We start from the raw sequence: 19,291 nt of genomic DNA, 5'->3' as shown, positions 1-19,291 counted from the left end.
TAAAGAGTTGATTCCTCGCTCTGGACATTCCTTGCCGGGTAGTGACATGTCAGGCATGGCCAATGCTCCATGAGAACTAGCAGCATGCCCTGGAACATTCAACAACACACAAGAACTACAGAACAGCTAAACTGACATGAAAGAGGCACTCTGAAGGTAGAAAGAAAGGAAATTGATGTATTATCTGAACAGTCCATATAGCTTGGAAGCCACATTTTATTTTATTTCTAGCACTTCTCCCAAATGGTTCCCAACAGCCAAACAGCAAAATCTTGCATTTTTTAAAAAAGTTAATATATTCACTTAGTAACACAAAATGTAGACAGATCACTTCCAACTACTGTACTACATTATTTCATTTCTTTTCAATGGGAGTGCTACAGGGTGTTCTAGGTTATTCTAGTTTCAAAGTCATTAACAGGTGCTATTTAACTTGCCTTACAACTGGGCATGCCCAGGAAGCATACCTCTTGCATGAAAGTAACTTGATGAGTCAGGGATTTGCAAATTAATCAGTATAGTCAATCACTCTGAACCAAACTGGGTAGATTTTAATATGTAGGCATTTCTTGACAATAAGATTTAGTAATGAAAGGAGTTATTACTAGAAATGGTTGTCTACTAAGGAAGCCCAAGTATAGTTTGCATTGCAGTTTCTGCCCATACTCCTGAGCAACCTTCCTCAACTAAGTACTTTCAGATGCTTCTGGATTTGAATTCTCATCAGCCCCAGCCAGCATGACCAATGGTCAGGACTGATCAGAGTTGGGAGTCGAGAACTTCTAGAGAGCACTCAAATGTGGGAGTCTGCTTCGCTGCTTTTCTTCATTTACAGAAAAGTGAATTCATTCTTATATTTAAAAAAATACTCACAACTAATTGCCAAACTGCTTTTAAACACAAGTTCGAAGAACAATTTAGGCAACCAGGGAGAGAAGCTCTCTTGAAATGTAGATCTGGGATTAAGGGCCTACATTGAAAGTGCATATGTAACCCTCTGAACCAGTCCAACCATTGTATATTAGCCATCAGACACTCAGAATGGGAAACATAAGTCACTGATCCAGCACATTCTCACAAGCTACCATACAAGAGATAGACTTGCATTGACAATACCATTGCCTCAAATGTATTCAGCATAAATATTTAGGACTGGGTTGCTGAGTGGCCATTTCAGAGAAAACATTATTTACTATTTTTATAAGTAATATAAAAATATATAGTCAAGGATTTAATCCTATCCAAAAGGATTGTATGGTTACACAATCACTTCAATGACCAGAAGACTATTCTTATTTTACACATTTGATAAAGATCACACAGAGTCATAACAGGACAAACTGTTTTTAATTAAGTTTGTCATTCAAAAAGTACAAATGTTTGTTAAAAAATAAAATAATGCAAGGGCATTCTCTCAATGCTGCTTTTGTCCAAGAAGAACAGACAGTTCTTTCTCACACAATCCACAAATAAGAATATTTAAATATCAACATATTAAAACAATGTTTTAAAAACAATGGCTAAGACCCATAGAACTACATTAGGTGTGCTCAGAGATCTGGGTGTGCTCAATGCGATTTTTAAAATATATTCACCTCTCCTTTGAACACTAGATCCCCCTACACACTATATTATAAATGGCTTTTAAGAGTTTTTTTCAGTTTCAGAAGAGCTCTTCAAAAAGCAAAGTACAAGGCCTATTTAACTGTGTGAAAGTAGTTGTCCAGCATCCAAAAAAGCACACCTTATGTTTTTACATAGCATACTGAGCCAATGTACTTTCTCCTCTTTGAATCAGTCTTCCAACGACAGCCTAGAACTGTACCTCCCAGCTGTTTTGGACTACAACCCCCATCATCCCCAATCATTGGCCATGCTGTAGTACAGGCATCCCCAAACTTCGGCCCTCCAGATGTTTTGGACTACAATTCCCATCTTCCCCGACCACTGGTCCTCTTAGCTAGGGATCATGGGAGTTGTAGGCCAAAACATCTGGAGGGCCGAAGTTTGGGGATGCCTGCTGTAGTAAAACATTGGGGAAAGCTAATCCATGTATCTCAATAAACATTTCTACATAGGTTACATTCAGTAAAAGGTCTCAAATACAAGCTTTTCAGAAAGCAGTGGGGGTCATATTTACAGTAGCAAAAAACGCTAAAGGGAGCATAAAGCTGGTTCTCTTCATGTCAAATTCAGTATGTATTTGGATTTTATGAATATGTCATGGTTTCCTCATCACATTTGAATTGGTCCTTCGTCCAAGTTGCTCAAAGCAGAGTTTGTTTAACTTTATTCTCAGATTCACACTGTGGGTTAATTTAAGTAATACGGAACACTACGTGGCATTGGGCAAATAAAGTAATATCAGGCAATGTACATTTGTGACTCTTTCCAATCAAAATTCTACAAGTGAACACATCTCACAAATACAAGCAGCTAATCGCAGCAGCCAACTACATGGAATGACTTCAAAGAACAGAAGTCTTTGAATTTTATCTGTGCTAAGGGGCTTTAGGCAAGCTACTTTCACGGCATCTGCAATATGGGGGGGATATTAATATAGACAGAGTTGTTCTAAGCCAGGAATGCAACAATATAATGCATGTGAAGTTCTGTAAACACTTGAAAATCCTATAAAAATGTTAGTCCGTGGATTTCAAAGGGTTTACCATGAGTATGATTAAATGTTAGAGATCACCTTTTATTTCCATTGAAACATGCTTAGGGCCCAGCCACAAATTTAGGTTCCACAAAGCCAAAGAAAAATGTATTTGGGGTTGCTGTTTTTCTCTTCTCTCTCTTTTCCTCCAAATTGTAGTTTCCAGATGTATTTTTTCTCTGCCACCATGGGAATCAGTTTTCTGCCTCAAAGAACCTACTTTTTCAGTAATGTTGACTAATATATTCAACACTGTATGCAATTCAAATTAGTTCTCTCACCAGAAACATAGTTATCCTGAGAGATTAGTTGTGCCAAAACAAACAGGAAAAGTCCCTGAATAGTCTTCACTCTTCAATATCATGCTACCCTACCATAAACAGAACTCAAGAACACAAATGATTAGAACTCAAGAACACAGATTATTCTTCCACAACTTTTGTACTATCGAAATGTTATCCTTGTAAAAGCCTACTTGCTATTCTTTTAAGCATTCCATGCTTAAAATGCAAAGGAAGTTTCCATTTATTTCCAGCAGATGGACTAAAACGGCTTAAGGTTTTCATCTGCCCCTTAGGATCCCCTAGTCCTATTAGTCTGTTTTCATTAAAAATTTACCAAGCTGAAATATTGTGTTTCTGTCTTTGAGGCCCTTAGAGGAAACCAAGTACATGCTCTACCTGGTTGAGAATGAAGAGCTGCAGTGAAAAGCTAGGTGAGCCACAAAATGCCCTTAGCAAATATACTTATTCAGCAGAGCTTTGAGAAGAATTGCTTATAGAACTGATGTCGAAACTGGTTTTATTTTGGCAAATTATGTGCAAAAACAGAAGAAGAAATCTATTAGTATCATTATTGTTATTTACTAAATTTGTATACTCCCTTCATCCGAAGATCACAGGGTGGTTCACAAGGTAAAAATACGAAGGAAGACCCAAAAATGTCTAATAAAACAAAACAAAAACAAACCAATAATTTGACAGCAGACCATCCTTAATAGGTCACCTACCTCTGCAGAGGCTGTAAAGTGCTGAAAGCCTAAACCTCAAAAGGAAGTGATCTGGCCAGGACAAGAGACTACGGTAATCCCCCCACTTTCAGATCACCCTCTTCCTGCCCAGTTGGGGGGGGGAGTAAACAAGGCCCAGAGTGTGGTTTGCCACATCCATTGGGCCAGTGATGTTGAAAAAGCCCCTCGGTCATCATGGCATCCACGAAGTTCTGAGCCACCCCAGAGCCAGTAGCCTCGGCAGAGATGTTGGAACCAGCATTATGGGAGTCTTCAACACTGCCTCCGAGAGCATCTCTGTTAGCTCAGGCAGGGAAACTGCTGGGTAGCGAGGTGGGTGTTAAACCAGCAGAATCCCTAATCTATCCCAGTTGCCCATTGCCAGGAACACACACTCTAGATCCTGTCTCAGTTGGGACAGAGAGCCTGGAGAAAGAGATGGAATCTCTATAGACTACAGCAACTCCCCCTCCCCGACTCTCAAGTCTGCCCTGAAGCAGCACGAAGTACCCAGGTGGGCACAACTGGGTGAGACCAACCAGATCTGCCTCCTCATCAGATCGTGGATGAGGGAGGTTTTACTCAGAGCTGAGCAACAGCAGCTGCAGAACAACCACGATAGGACAACAACGATTCCCCAGGAACCACAATTCCTTAACCTGACCCACCTCAACACCATACTTCCCTTTGCCCAGAGCCATTGCGATTAGTGTCACCCCTGCTCCCCCAGCTCTTCCCTTCCCATGCATATCTTACATCCCTTAATTTTAAAAAACAACAATAACTGCTATGTAGAATTACATTCATACATCATTTAAAGAAATAAGACTAAATATGTTACATTCTAAAGCAGCTGACAATTTTACCCACTCAGCCTTCTTGATACAGATATAAGTAAAAGGTGAGGGTTGCCACTTCAAAACAAGCTGCTTTTCCTTGAATGCGTCCTTGAGACACGACTTTTTGCATGAAGCACTTTTAACTATGTAAATGCTTTTCTATGTCAACTGTATTCACATCTACTTATCTCAAACAGGATGTAGAATCGTACACAGAGAGTAGAGGCAAATGGCCATCAAATACCTGCTTCTGATATTCATGCAAAACTCATTTAAATGACACCTATTCCTGCATATTACTTTTAAATCTAAGGACGCTTCACAGCAGCACCTGCAAGACTGAAGAAGCCATCACCTGGTTCTCAGGTCAATGAGTAAAGCACACCTCTTTTTTAAAGAGTTTACCACATAACCAGTATGCAAATAGTCCCCTCCCACTTCCACGAAGAACTGAGGCTTGAAATACACCAAGATCCAAAAAGGCAACTGTGGGTTTGCAAGATTTGGGGATATCCCTCCCTTTTGTCATTGTGCTTGTTGCCTATTGGTGCTGCCCTCCTACATTACTTGAGGTGTACCACAAGACTGACTCATTTTCTTTGAAGGAATATACAGAGAAGTGCAAAAAGAAAGGAAAAATAACCTAACCAACAGAGACTGCTCCTGTTCCCATATAAACACTTGTGTGGCAAAACCCGATGCCTCCCCAGAATGAATAAAGACACAGGACACATGGCATAAGGTTAATGGGCATAATAGGCCACAACTTTATTGATTACGGATGTAGAGAGGTATTGGCATAGGCATTGGATCTAACCGTCTATATCCGACTCCAGCCCGCTCTGCTGGCAGTCTGTGAAGGGTTAACCACCGTTGGAATGCGGAGAGAGGCAGATTCCCGGCCGCGGGCTTGCTTAAATCAACAAGCCACGCCCCCTTGGAACGTCCTGATTGGACGCACCAAGGGAGTGCCGCGGCCGGGTGCCAGCCAATGGGCAGGGGGAATGGCAACCTCGTGGGCCCACAACCTCCTCTCCTCCTTACGGCGGAAAGGACTTTCACAGAAAAATAGGGGTGGGGGATAAAACACAAGCTTATACCAAATGCAGCTTATTTTAGTTACTATTTTTCATACCACCCTTCAATTCAATAACTCCTAGGCTGGTTTACAATAAAAATAATTCAGGGGGGGGGAATGGTTCCAAAGATGTACAAGTATGTGAGTAAAGATGAGCAAAATTTCAGAAGCCAGAGAGAACTAAATGAGGATGCCCAAGAACTGCAGGCAAAACTACAAAATAGTAATGATTCCCACTCACCTAAGGACTGAGGTGGGGGCACCTTTGTTTCACTCATACCTTAATGCAAACTTACAAAACTTGCTCTTCTCAGACGAATACGTGAACAGGTCTTTGAAACTGAAATTAGGAACTCCTCTGAATTTTGTGATGCAGTTCTCCAGCCAAATCATACATACAGAAATGCATGCATTTGTAAGAAGTGCTTGCAAAAATAATGCATGAAAATGATATACAAACATGGATTTTATTAGGGTGTGTGTAAATTTCCATGCAAACTTTTTTCATGAAAAACTTTGCGAACGTTCAGCTTTGCAAATGAAGAAAAAGGCACAATTAGAAGCAGAGGGGGACTTTGTACTTGTATGTGGAAACGGGACACATAGAACTTAAGATCAGAAAAAGTGGGAAACTGGAAGAATTTGAAACAGATTTGTCCACCCCTGCACTGACCCCTTTACACACAGACCTCTGAATAACTAAAATTATATTGTTTTAACATATTGCATGTTTCAATAATTTTTCCCTAGCCAAGCTCCTCCTTTCTGTTCCCAGCACCACCCAAGTTTAAAGCAGCAAAAGTTTCTACTATTAAACAAGCTTTTTTAAAACTGTAGTATCTAATCCAGGCATCGGCAACCTCCAGCCCATGGGCTGGATACGACCCATGGAGGCCGTTTATCCAGCCCACGGGCCGCCCGTGAACCGAGCCACCCACTCGCCAAGCGGCACCAGAAATCACGTCTACGCAGCTACAGAAGCGATTTCTGGCGCTGCAGACATTTTGGGAATGGGCAGCCAGCACTGGAAATCGCTTCTGCGCAGCCGCAGACATGCGCAGAAGCCATTTCCGGTGTTCCGACATGGGCAGCGCGGCACCAGAAATCGCTTCTGTGCCTGTGCGGCTCATGTCCAGCCCACAGACAATAGTCCGTGGGAATCCTCCGGCCCATGGGCAGAAAATGTTGCCGACGCCTGATCTAATCCAAGGAATATTTAACAGTACAGAGTAATGGGATTGGCACACTTAAGAGTCCTACGGACTGCACTTGTTATTTAATTCTCAACAGCCCAACTTTGCTTTAAAAATGGATTGAGCTCCATTTTTTCCACAACAAGGCCACACAACAGGGGTAGCCAATGCCTTTAAGACGTTGCAGACTCCCACTCTTACCTGCCCCAGCTGGCATGGCCAATGGGCAGGGCTGAGTTGGAGTCCATGGTATCTGGAAGGCACCTAGTTGGCTACCCCCACCCATTTAAGGATCAATGCACTTTCTGAGTCTTCTGCAGAGGTTTTATTATGATATCTACACTGACGTAACTACAAGTTTGCTCAACTAAAAAGCCCAGCATTGCAGAATTGCCTGCCCACAACACACACCAGGGTGCCTACATTAGTCCTCATGCTGGTTGTTGCCAACGCTACAGACTATATACCCTTGGGCATTCAACATCTTGCCTGGGGAAGATAAGGATGTCCCACATCAGCTTCATAATGACCTTGTCTGAAACAAGTTTGGCCAAATACAAGCTATATTTTTAAACAACAGAAATTAAGCATATGGGTGAGGAGGAGTATGGCAGTTGTGATTTAATTGCTTCTTGCCCTGCTGGAGTCTTGAGAAAATAAACAGAAATTTACTCTTCCTCATGTCCCCCACCTTCCTTGACATGACTCTCATCAGGACAGAAATGACATCATTTCTCATCGATGGATAGATATAGATACAGATAAGTTTTTTAGTTTAGCAAAAAGTTTAGTGTGTTATGCTAGAAGATGACCTGTCATCTACATGAAGATACACAGAGTGCCTTAAAGCAGCCCTCCTCCACCAGGTGTTCTCCAGATGTTTTAGACTGCAACTCATGTGCTGGCAGGGGCTGTTGCCATCTAAAACATCTGGGGAGCACCAGGTTAAGGAAGGCTGTCTTAAAGAAAAGGAATTCGGCTTATCTTGTATTTAACACAACTGCACCAGCAAATTCTTGAACAACCTGTTTTATGACATACATTTAAACCTTAACCTGGTCAGGGATACTCACCTAAAGGCTTGCTTTTGCCCATAATCACCAGCCAGCATTTAAAGATCACCATCTCAGGCCCTGCTCTCTGTTCTCCCTTTAAATCTGGACTCGTTTGGCAAGTAGCCGAGAGAGGACCTTTTTGTAGGAACTTCAGCTAGGAACTCCTTCCATGAAGAAGCCCACCAAGCTCCTCCCATTTTCTGGTGCTTTTAAAAAACAAATATTGACTACTGCTAATAGTTAGTCAGGGAAAAGGTTTAACTACGAGTCTGGGTCTGAGAAAGTTTCACAGCCAAATATTGGCTTAGCTCAGGCATCCCCAAACTTCAGCCCTCCAGATGTTTTGGACAACAATTCCCATCTTCCCCAACCACTGGTCCTATTAGCTAGGGGTCATGGGAGTTGTAGGCCAAAACATCTGGAGAGCCGCAGTTTGGGGATGCCTGGCTTAGCTCAACACTGCATGGGAGTAAAATAAATACCCAATGAAGTACGTGTGACCTCCTCTCCATGAGCCAACACATTTGTCCAGTCACAGCACTGTTTAACTTGGTCTACTGTGTTGTGTGAACCAGGCCCATGTTTTTATCCATGGTTTTTTTTTCCAGGTTATTTTTTAAACTGAATGGGTCGACCTGATTTTCAAACTATTTTTTTAGCTTTGCTGCTTTAATTATGAGAGTTTTCATTTTTATATCTTCACATGCCACCTTCTGAGAAGATTTCCTAAAAGACAGAGTATAAATCTATAATCTATCCTCCACAAGCGGCAATAAAAATTTCCATAAAAGAAAGACTAGCTCTCGAGATGGTTGCATCCCAGGAAAAACAAGGACTGAACGGTGTTGTGCAGATGAAAGGGGGAGGCCTGCATTTATGGGAAGGGGTAGGCTTTCATTGCAACCTGGAGGATAAAATAACTATGCCACAAAAATAGGACACCAGATTTGCCCTATAAATTTCCATCCCCGCTGATACAAAGTCACCAGGGGCCCTACAGCTAAACTTTTTATGTGGATAGCTACCTTTCCCCATAGCAAACTGAATGTTTTATTTCATACAGTTTCTTCCTAGCGTAGGAATAAATCAGTGCTAATAAGAGTGCATTACATATTAATTATAACACTTTAGTTTTACTTTTCAGGCTCTTGCCCAGTGGTACCTCGGGTTAATAACTTAATTTGTTCCAGAGGTCCGTTCTTAACCTGAAACCGTTCTTAACCTGAGGTACCACTTTAGCTAATGGGACCTCCCACTGCCACCGTGTGATGTCTGTTCTCATCCTGAGGTAAAGTTCTTAACCCGAGGCACTACTTCCGGGTTAGCTGAGTCTGTAACCCAAAGTGTTTGTAACCCAACGTAGCACTTTACTTCTGTTGTAAAATCCATGTGATGCCCTAGATACTGGCCCAGTCTTGATTTATACAGACCCCTCAGGAGACATCAACTCTACCACACAGGGACCCTGTTTGTAATATTCAGCTCTTCACCTCCAAAATGATAAGCACAATGCTTGCTACAGAGTAGGCTTGCCCAACAGCTGTGACATTACCTAGCTTTCTAAAACGAAATTTAAGCCTGCGTTGCTGAAGCCAATAGGATCTCACCTTTCACTTGATGGATAAGCTAAAGCTGCAATAGTGACCCCATTTACCAGGGAGTAAGCCCACTGAATTCAGTAGGACTTACTTCTGAGTCAGCATAATTAGGATTGCATTCTAAGCTCCTAAAGCAAACATTCTTTGCAGTGCCCTTCTATACTGGAAAGAATGCGTATTCATGAAAAACAACTATCCTTTACTTGTCAACAACTCAGTGGAAAAGCACATTCTATGATTCTCTGTTTTACTTGCTGTCACAGTGGCCGGAGCGGGCTACTTCAGAGTAACGACTCTACACAGCTCTGCATTTTATTCTTTTATTGGTGCTGCGTATTTACAGTGCTGAAGTCATTGCTATTTACATGGAGCTATGTGTTCAGTCGGGTTCAGAACCTCCGAATGGCTTTTGGCGCGTCTTTCTCCAACACAAAAGCTTTGGCAGACCCATCCTCTTTCCCCTCCTCTTTCTGCGTAATTCCGGAGTTGGGGGGATGGGTCTCCCCCCCTTATTTGCCCCTTCCTGTCCCACCTGGGACCCTGGCTCCTCTACCTTGCCTGAGCCTCGGACACGACTTCCTGCTTCCCCACTGGAATCGGAACTCTCTCTGCTTTCCCCTGTGCTCGGGGATGGGCTTGAACTCAGGAGGGGAGGGACTTCGCGATATCCCCTGTCCCTCACACTTGCATTAGGTCTCACATGGATTCCCTGGCATCTCCAGTTAAAATGAGCTCTGATAATGAGGCGTAGAGAAATGCTGCCCACAGTCACTGCCACTCACTTTGGGCAATATTGAGCCTAGTCTCTGTCAATCCAAAGTAATACTTTTTAAAACAAAAAACAAAATTTGGCATAGCAAAGGATCTAATACAATATTCAACTGGCAATTCTCACTTCACTAACCATCAACCCCTCATATTCAGTTCCCTTCACAGACTTTCATCACATGTGGAAAAGCATCGCATTTTCAATCTTTGCATATCAAGCACCTCCCATTCTCATTATCTATCTAGTTTGTTAATTTTCTAGGTAAGTTAAATGCCATCGCATGGCCATTTTAAAACAATTAATTTTGTAAGTGAGGTACAAGGTAGACTGTAGACTCATATGTCCAAGAAAAATAAAAATTCCTCCATACAGGAAGAGACGAAAGACAAATGCAATCAAAATCAGTTTCTTTATTTATTATTATAACTATTATTACAACACTTAACATGCGTGTCTCACCAATGCATCTCTCTTAAGACACAAATTTATTTGTATAGCAATATATTTTATGTCAGGGTCTTTCTGCTATTTGACAATGGGTGAGTTGCTGGGGTGCAAGGAAAGGTGTATGCCATCCATCATTACTTTGGTCAGCACCTGCCTAGAGCACTGTTTCCCAAAGTGGGCAATAGCACCACTCTGGGGGGTGCTGGAACAATTCAGGGGGTGGTAGTAGCCTTGGGTGCAATGGGGGGTGTTGAATAAAAATACCGTAAGGGGGTGGTGGAAGCATAAAGAAAGAAGGAAATTTTGAAAAACCATTCATACATGTTTCATCTGTTCTGTAATTATGCTTACCAATGTAACATAGAGTTAAAGTCGTAGTGATTAATTTCTTTTCCAAATAAACACACAAAATGCAAGTTATAACCGAAATCAGTGGTGAAATATGCCGACAGATCTTAACATAATTTTCTGTGTGTAATGCACTATGTTACTATGGTTGATTTTAATGCATAACTTTATAATTTCAATCTTCAAGGTATCTTATTTGCAACAACATCTTTCTTTACTATGTTGTAGGACATAGGTAGAATGGATTAAGTTCAAGAACCATGGTACTACTGTACATAAAAGAACACATATTTGTTACTGCATCTTTCTGTTCGTTTACTTAAAGAAGGTAGGTTTCCAGTAATTATTTTTCTGAAAAAGGGGTGGTAGGCCAAATAAGTTTGGGAACCTCTATCCAGGCGTCCCCAAACTGCGGCCCTCCAGATGTTTTGGCCTACAACTCCCATGATCCCTAGCTAACAGGACCAGTGGTCAGGGATGATGGGAATTGTAGTCCAAAACATCTGGAGAGCCGAAGTTTGGGGATGCCTGCTCTAGCCTAAAGGCAGGCTGAACATTATGTTCAAGTCATAAAACCCCATGAAATCTCCCTCTTTGCTGGCCCTTCTCATAGTACTGCCATGCTGCCAGAATTGCTTAGAGATTTCTCCAGTACCCTTAGGAAGCACTGTAGACATTTCATGGGGAAAGCTACACAGGGTGAAATTCTAGTTGCTCTGCCCTTTTCAATGCACAGTAGCCCTCAGGGCCAGGGCCTGGCAGCTACCTCCCTGCTTAAGCAAGAAGTCTTTAAGAAAAGAGGCGAGCAGTAGCCTTTCAAGGAAGCCCCACCCTGAAAGTGTTTGATTAAGAATGGAAACAGCTATGACTAACAGTGTAACAATGCAAAGTCCCAATGGGCAGAGCTGCCAGTTCCCAGCTGCCAAGCTGCTTATAGTCAACGAGTTTCACCTGCTACTACCTGGTATCAGATGCTTCATGCTCAAACCAGAAGATGATAATCTCACCAGGTAACTAGGCACAATGACAACCAACGGCAAATGCCTCCTGATACAGGCACAGTCTAGAAGGAAAGTTGACCTTTCCAAGTGGCCCTTCAACAGAGGGAATCAATAATCAATTTCCACTTTGCTCTCAGCTTTAGGTTCTCCCATGCATTGTTTGCTTTAATGTTGTGGATGCCCCAAAGGGAGATATCCCTGAAGAAGCATAGAAAATACCCCAGGTTCAAAACCTAGCATCTTTAGGTGGAGCCGAGAATCAATCATAAACTTGTAGAGCTGGAAAAGACCACAAGCATCATCTAGTCCAACCTCCTGCAGTGAAGGAATCCTTTTGTCCAATGTGAGACTCGAACCCAGACCCTGAGATTAAGAGTCGTGCTCTACCAACTGAGGGAAAGACCTCTGTTTTCAACCATAGAGAGCTGCTGCCCTTCAGTATAGATTTAGCTAGCTACATCCTGGCAAGATTTCTTAACATTACTACGGTAAGTCAGTAACACAGGCTCCATGCCCCCATGATAAGAAAAATGAACCAAATTTCTGTTTTCTACTCTATTTTTTAACAGACATGCTGCTCACAATAAATGCAACTAAGGGTGCAGCTAAATTACTGTTTATCCATCTTTCTGTGAAACTTTGTTCTGTGTGTATTGTCTACAAAGTTGCCTACAGCTATCCACAATGGGGGGGGGGGGGGAACTGCCTGGGAAAGCAAGTCTCTCTACAAAAACAACAACCAAAAAACACTCTCATTTAAAAAAGAAAACATCTTTTACTGCGGGGTAAATTGTAGTCAGAAAGGCTTTGCATCATTTCTTTTGTTTTGAACTTTTTGCAGGACTCCAGCCTTGGCCTACTAAGTATTAAGCACTGCAATGCTCCGGTGGTTTTCAATATTAACTTGATAAAAAATAAGAACTTGATAAAAACCATTCAGACCCCTTCAGACAACCAGGTCAGTTCCTTATGAGCTCTACTGCAGCAGTCATCACACAGTGTGAATAAATTCTTCCTCTTAAAAAGGATCTCTCATTTGGTGATATGCTTCAGAAAGGCAATTCCCCCCCCCCCCCTGGACTAAACCTGGAGAGATTATTTATACTACTGAGTATGCCTTACATAAATTAGATTTTATTAAGTATGTTGCGAGTGTGCTGTATTTTTACCTTGTCAGCCACCTTGAGAGGGCTTCTGTCCTTAAAAATGCAGCCTAGAACTCTTTCTACCGGTAATTAATTAAACCTGCAACAGTTTGGCTTTTATTCCAATCTTTCTATTGTCAGTAAATTAACAATGCATATTTTTTTAGTTTTTATTATCAACATAATGCTGTAATCCTTGTAAGACTCTTGAGGGATGTTAAAATAACCACCATCAACAATTTATAGTCTACTTGGGTTTTGGCAGAGCTTTGTTACTGAAGCTAAATTGCAGAGCAAGAGTCTCATTTTTCACCTCTGTTAATGTGTCATACTTGCAGCACAAGAAGGCTTGCTTCAGTTGTCAACCTTTGTACTCTCCTGAACTGAGGATCAGGTTCACAGGCCATTTTGCAACTTAATGATTTCAAGAAGTGTGAGAGAAATTAGCTCATCTCTCCATCGGCATTAGTTGCAAATGGCGAGATCTAGTCCTGCTCTGGTTCAGAATCTGCATATAGTACTAATTTTAAACTATATTAATTGCTCCAAAAGACACCATATTCTCTAGACCTACTACTGCAATCTCTTTAGTTATTTTGTCTCTGATCTAAAGGGTGAAAGCAATTACACCTGTTAGGAACATTCGCTGCTAAGGGACCTCCTGCATATGAGATTTTCCTGCATCTGCTCACATAGTACACCCAAAACTCATGAGATACAAAGCTCTCATTTACAGCTTGTTGAGATGCCCTTTCTACACAGCACACACAGAGAATCCAGCACTATGGGTGGGTGGTGCCATCTGCATATGGGAAAATGTGATGTGAGAAATGCCATGCTATGGAAAATGCACACATTTTCTAATTCAAAGATCACTTCTGCAAGCAATTCCCTTCTTCCTTTGCCTATGAAAGTGTAACATGTAAAATCAATGTTGCATCTCAGGTTTCCCTGGTTAATCTGCAAAATATCCAGCACCATGTAATTATGTCATATAGTCAAAAGAACTGTGCTTCAACTGAGGAATATGTTAGCAAGTGGTTTTCACAGGTTACGGGAACATAGGAAGCTGTCTTATACAGAGTCAGACCATTAATCCATCTAGCTCAGCTTTGTCAACAATGACTGGCAGTAGCTCTCCATGATTTCAGGTGGGATACATTCCTTACCCTACCTTGAGATACCAGAGATTGAACCTAGGATATATTTCATGCAAAGCTCTACATCTGAACACTTAATAGTTTACGAAAATGTCCAATTAACAATGACCAAGATCCAAATAGAGGCATAGGTTTATGCAAGAGGCTTGTCCTAGTCGAATGGAATCTATAACTTAAGATTCCCTTGCCACCCAATAGCAGCATTCTCTAGGTGGCTTATAAGCAGGCATGTCAAACTTGCGGCCCTCCAGATGTTTTGGACTACAATTCCCATCTTCCCCAACCACTGGTCCTGCTAGCTAGGGATCATGGGAGTTGTAGGCCAAAGCATCTGGAGGGCTGCAAGTTTGACATGCCTGGCTTATAGTATCCTAGACAACATTTTACAAAGCTACACTTACTGATATACATGTACATGCCTCGTTCAGCTTTGCATAATTCAAGAGACAAATAGCATAATGAAAGTAACTCCTCACTACCTTAAGAAGCATTTGAAATACCATGAACTAGTCATGCCCCATCACCAACAGATAATTTGTCCAAGGAAGAGGCAGGCATGGTTCTTGACTTTACAATACCATTCCAGTGTCTCCACTTTTCCCAATTTCTGTACAAAAATTAAACCCACACAAAGAAGCGCACAGCTTCCCGAAACAGGGGCCATCAGACAAACTGAAATTTAATATCAACAGCTAATGCAAGACCAAACACTTAAAATGATTAATTTTCTGCCACACGCCACAAAGGAAGCAATTTCTCAAGATTCATAGATAACCATCACCCTTCCTTCCTGAATTAATCCATGATACAATGTATTATATTATCATTTTGCAGGCTAGTTCCTGTTATCTTTCGTTCTCACCTTGCTAACTGTGGGCAGTCAGCACAAGTTACAGTTGCTCTGGAGATGATGCCAGAAATTACCCATATCTCCTAGCATCTGTTGTGCTTTCTGTCTCCACCTCCTATTCATTGTGGCCTTGGAGCGGGCCAGAATGTATAGCTTCCCATTGTACAGAATAGGCATGATAGAGATATCCATATACAATAAAATAAACTCACTACATAAGTACCACAACACATTATTGCATCCTGGTAACTTCTCTTTCCTACCTACCAAATATCCAAAGCTGTTCCATTTAATGTATCTCACAATTAGTTCCTGGCTCTGAAAGCTCATGCAACTTCTTTTTTATAAGTTTCTTTTTTATTGTAGCAGACAAACATAGATATTCTTCTGTAACTTGTACTAATAACCTGTGACCTTTGATCTCAGGTGTGTATTTTGGGTCAGAACCTTCCGCCAAATGCTGGTGTTTACCTTTTCCCTGAAAGTCTTTAGGAAGGTTATGCTTCCTGATAAGGAAGTCTAACTTTTCCCTGCTGCAAAACCCAAAGTGCATCCTCATTGCTTTCTTCTTTAATTATAAGAGATTACTCAGGTAAGGGCTCAGGACTTCTCTATTAACACCAGAGACTCAGGTTCCACAGTAATCATCACATTCTGAATTAATTAGCAGGCGGCATGTTAATTTAATGAAAGAGGCAGGCAAGGTAACCACTGTGTGCAAGGAAACCTACTTTAGTAGCTATAGTTTCTAATGTTTAAATGTTGCTGTTATTGTTAATAATAATAATATTTTAAACCTCATGAGTACCCGCTATCCTCCCACATCATAAGAAAACACACAGCATCAGGAACTTTAAACCCCGCTCCCCATTCTCCAAATACCAACTGCTCTGAAATGTCAGCTTCTTTCTTCATTTCAGAATATCTGATATACCTCAAGCAGGCAAAAAAGCAGTAAACAAACCCAAGATAAGTGTGTTTGTGGGGAGGAATTCTTTTCCAGAACTCAGAAACCTTCAAAGTTCTCTTTAGGTCAAAAGTTCTGCAGCCTCTCCCAGCTGCAATCACTTCCTACAGAGAGTAATTACTGCATTTAGAAGTTCTCCTAAAGGTGAGCAATCAACCTGCAACAACTGCCACCCAAAGTTTCCAAAATCAGAGAGAGGCTAAATCATTCCATAAAACAACATGCCGCGAATGACGAACAGGATGGAAAGCCAGCCTTTAACCTATATATACACATACATGTAGATTATGACATACAGTATACATATGCACATACTGTGTGTGTGTGTGTGTAGGAAAAAAAGATCTGTAATGTACATAAAAAAGAGCAGGCTAGTGTATGCTTTTGGAGGTTACTTTTAATGCGTGTTTGTGGGAGATGATCTTGGAAAGTGCTGCGCCTGTTAACAACTTCCCAAAACGAAAGCCTATGTTGCTGTTCATATATATCTATTTCTATAATCAAACAACTCCTATTCCAAGCTTTATCTAATAAAAAGTAAACCAGGGTTCCCACATGAACAGCGTCAGCAACAGGAGGGAGAAGCCCAAGACCCGAATGCAAGCAAAGGAAGGGAGAGGGGGGGAGGGAGGCGGAGAAAGAGAGAAGAAACTCGGGATGGAAAAAGAGTGAAGGGGCTCAGAGACGCTGGGGGAAAGAGCCAGAAGAGGCGGAAGGGGGGGACAGGGCAGCAGCGCAGCCGCCGGCTTTCTGAGCGGAGAGGGAGGAAGGCAGAACGCGGGGCTCTCCGTCTGGCCCCCCCGTTTACCTGCCGTCGCCGCCGCAGCCGCCGCGCTTCGTCCCCAGCTGATGCCGACTCGGCCCGGGCGTTGCGCGGCTGCTGCTGCTGCTCCTCCTCGCAGCTCCGCCCCGGCGCTCCTGGGAGCCGAGAGCGGCCGGGGCGGGGCGGGGCCTCCGCTTACGCCACGGCAGGAGAAGGAGGGGGGGGGAGGAAGCGCCTGGTGCCGGTCGGAGTTGCAACTTGGAGCGGCGCTTGTCCGCTCTCCTCCCTGGCCAAGGGATGCTGAGCATGCGCGGACCCAGCCGAGCGTGCTCAGTAAGCGGCGCCGAAGTCGCCTGCCCAATTCGTTGCCCTTCCTCGGACTTCTAAGTCATACTGTATGCAAGAATTGGAACGCGAGCGATCTGCAGCGGGGCAGGACGAGTCGGAGGGTTGTTCAGAGAGCAGAGGCTCCCTGCTCAGGTCTCTCGCCTTGTCGTCCCTTTGGCTGCCCGCACGAGTCTAATCGCTTCAGCCGCCCCCCCCCTTAGAAAAGGAGATAATTAGTACGACCACACCACGATCATACGCAAATAGCCTACGGAGGTTTTATCTAGCACAACGCCAACAAAGCTTGTGCACAGCTACAGCAGTCCATGTATTTTAATATTTTATGAAATATTCTATTTAGTATTTTATTATCCCTGTCTTTCCATGTACCTTGGTATTTCGAGGTTCAATTTGTGATTCAATATATTTAGGAAGTGAAGACTGAGTTTTCTTTGTTCACCCAAATGTGGGTTTCCGACGTTCCCTTCCCCTACCCTTCTTTAAAAAAGTTTTTCCTGTCCTGACATACAGGTTTCTGAGATGAACGAATATCTGTAGCAATAACAGATACTTTTGGAACATTAGGAGAGAAAGGATAGATGTTGAATGTGGGCGTTTGTTAGGAGGATACATAAGAAAGGAAGGAAGCTGGAAGCAAGTAGGACTCATGTTGTTTGAGCAGAGTAAGGCTAATAAAATAATAATAATAATAATAATAATAATAATAATAATAATAATAATAATAATAATAATAATAATTTATTTATACCCCGCCCATCTGGCTGGGTTTCCCCAGCCACTCTGGGCGGCTTCCAACAGAAGTATTAAAATACAATAATTTATTAAACATTAAAAGCTTCCCTAAACAGGGCTGCCTTCAGATGTCCTCTAAATCCACTGTACTCTCCAGAATTTCCTGTGTTATTGAAACCAGCTCTGAGCAAGTTTGTTTTCTTTTTCTTTTCATCTTTGTGGGACGCAGAGTGGCACTTTCAGCTACAGAGCTGACCTGCACATTCTTGCAAAGAATACTTTCCTCTTTGGCCTAGAATGCAGGAGTGCAGGCTCAATGGAACACCTCTTCCCATGCCCATTGTCACAGGAGTGCAGTAGAAATCCCATTTCTAAAATAAAAAAGCTAACAAGCAAAGTTCACAATTCAAAGTCTGAATAGTTTCACTTCAGGCTTTCCAAAAAGCAGTTTCTGAGATGTGTTTGGGCAGGATTCTTACAAAAGGCATGCTTTGCGGCTAATTACGTTCCTCATTCACATAACATGGCATTCACATAACAAACAATTATTGCTGGGATGGTTAAAGTGGGTGACCCATTTCTGTGATGTCAGTCCAGGGTTATTTCCACCTTGTTTTTCATGCCACTCCTACTTGTCTTCTTAGTTCCCTGTCACATACCAACAACCTTAGGTGATGACCTGTTAGGCTAGAAAACGCCTTCATTTGTTTATTGGCACACACAGATGCAACCACAGAGCATCTTGTTAATGGGAACTTTACAGGACATGGCTGGTCTTTGGTTATTTTTATTTTCACTTGTGTCATTTGTGTATAAATTTACATAGATCTTGCTCTTCAATACTGAAGGGTTCCCAGAGCAGTTATCATCCAAAGAAACCAATGACCCAAAAGACAATGGTTTCACTAATAGAGCAAGGAAACAGCAATAATTTTTTAAAAAATTAACTGGCAAGATATCACAGCTACAACCTCACTCCCCAAATTAACCCTTCATACCGCAGTATCTGCATCCTTCAGGATGGCATATAATTGTCACAAAAATCATAGTAAAACTGCAGTAGCCAGCAAAATATGTGGCAGGCAGAAGAGAAAATCACATCTATTTCCCACCACTGCCCCCCATTTTTTGTCCAGCTCTGCCTGGGCCAAAATTATACAGTATTATCATACAGTGGGGCTGGGGGTGGGGAATCCCGTGGACTAGGAGGTCTGGTAATTATTCAGGTTGCCATAGGTGTGGAGAGAGAATTTAACTACCCTGTTTCTCCAAAAATAAGACGTAGCCATAAAATAAGACGTAGCAGGATTTTTAAGCATTCAAGGGATAT

General features: G+C 42.1%; 1 protein-coding gene across 7 annotated transcripts in view; it reads right to left on the bottom strand.

The window, feature by feature from the left end:
- MYO6 (myosin VI) overlaps window positions 1–17,180 on the bottom strand; it is a 104,327-nt gene extending 87,147 nt beyond the window's left edge. For all 7 annotated transcript variants that reach the window (XM_035109562.3, XM_060272551.2, XM_060272552.2 and 4 more), the window contains exon 1: window positions 16,927–17,180. The gene's annotated coding sequence lies outside the window, so the exon portion shown is untranslated. The remainder of the gene's footprint in view (window positions 1–16,926) is intronic.
- Window positions 17,181–19,291: the final 2,111 nt, after the last annotated feature.

The sequence above is a fragment of the Zootoca vivipara genome, chromosome 3 (genome assembly GCF_965207765.1).
Source record: "Zootoca vivipara chromosome 3, rZooViv2.hap1.1, whole genome shotgun sequence".
In the NCBI taxonomy this organism is placed as follows: domain Eukaryota; kingdom Metazoa; phylum Chordata; class Lepidosauria; order Squamata; family Lacertidae; genus Zootoca; species Zootoca vivipara.
The sequence above is the reverse complement of the archived record's forward strand: the minus strand, read 5'-3'. Positions and strand labels throughout refer to the sequence as shown.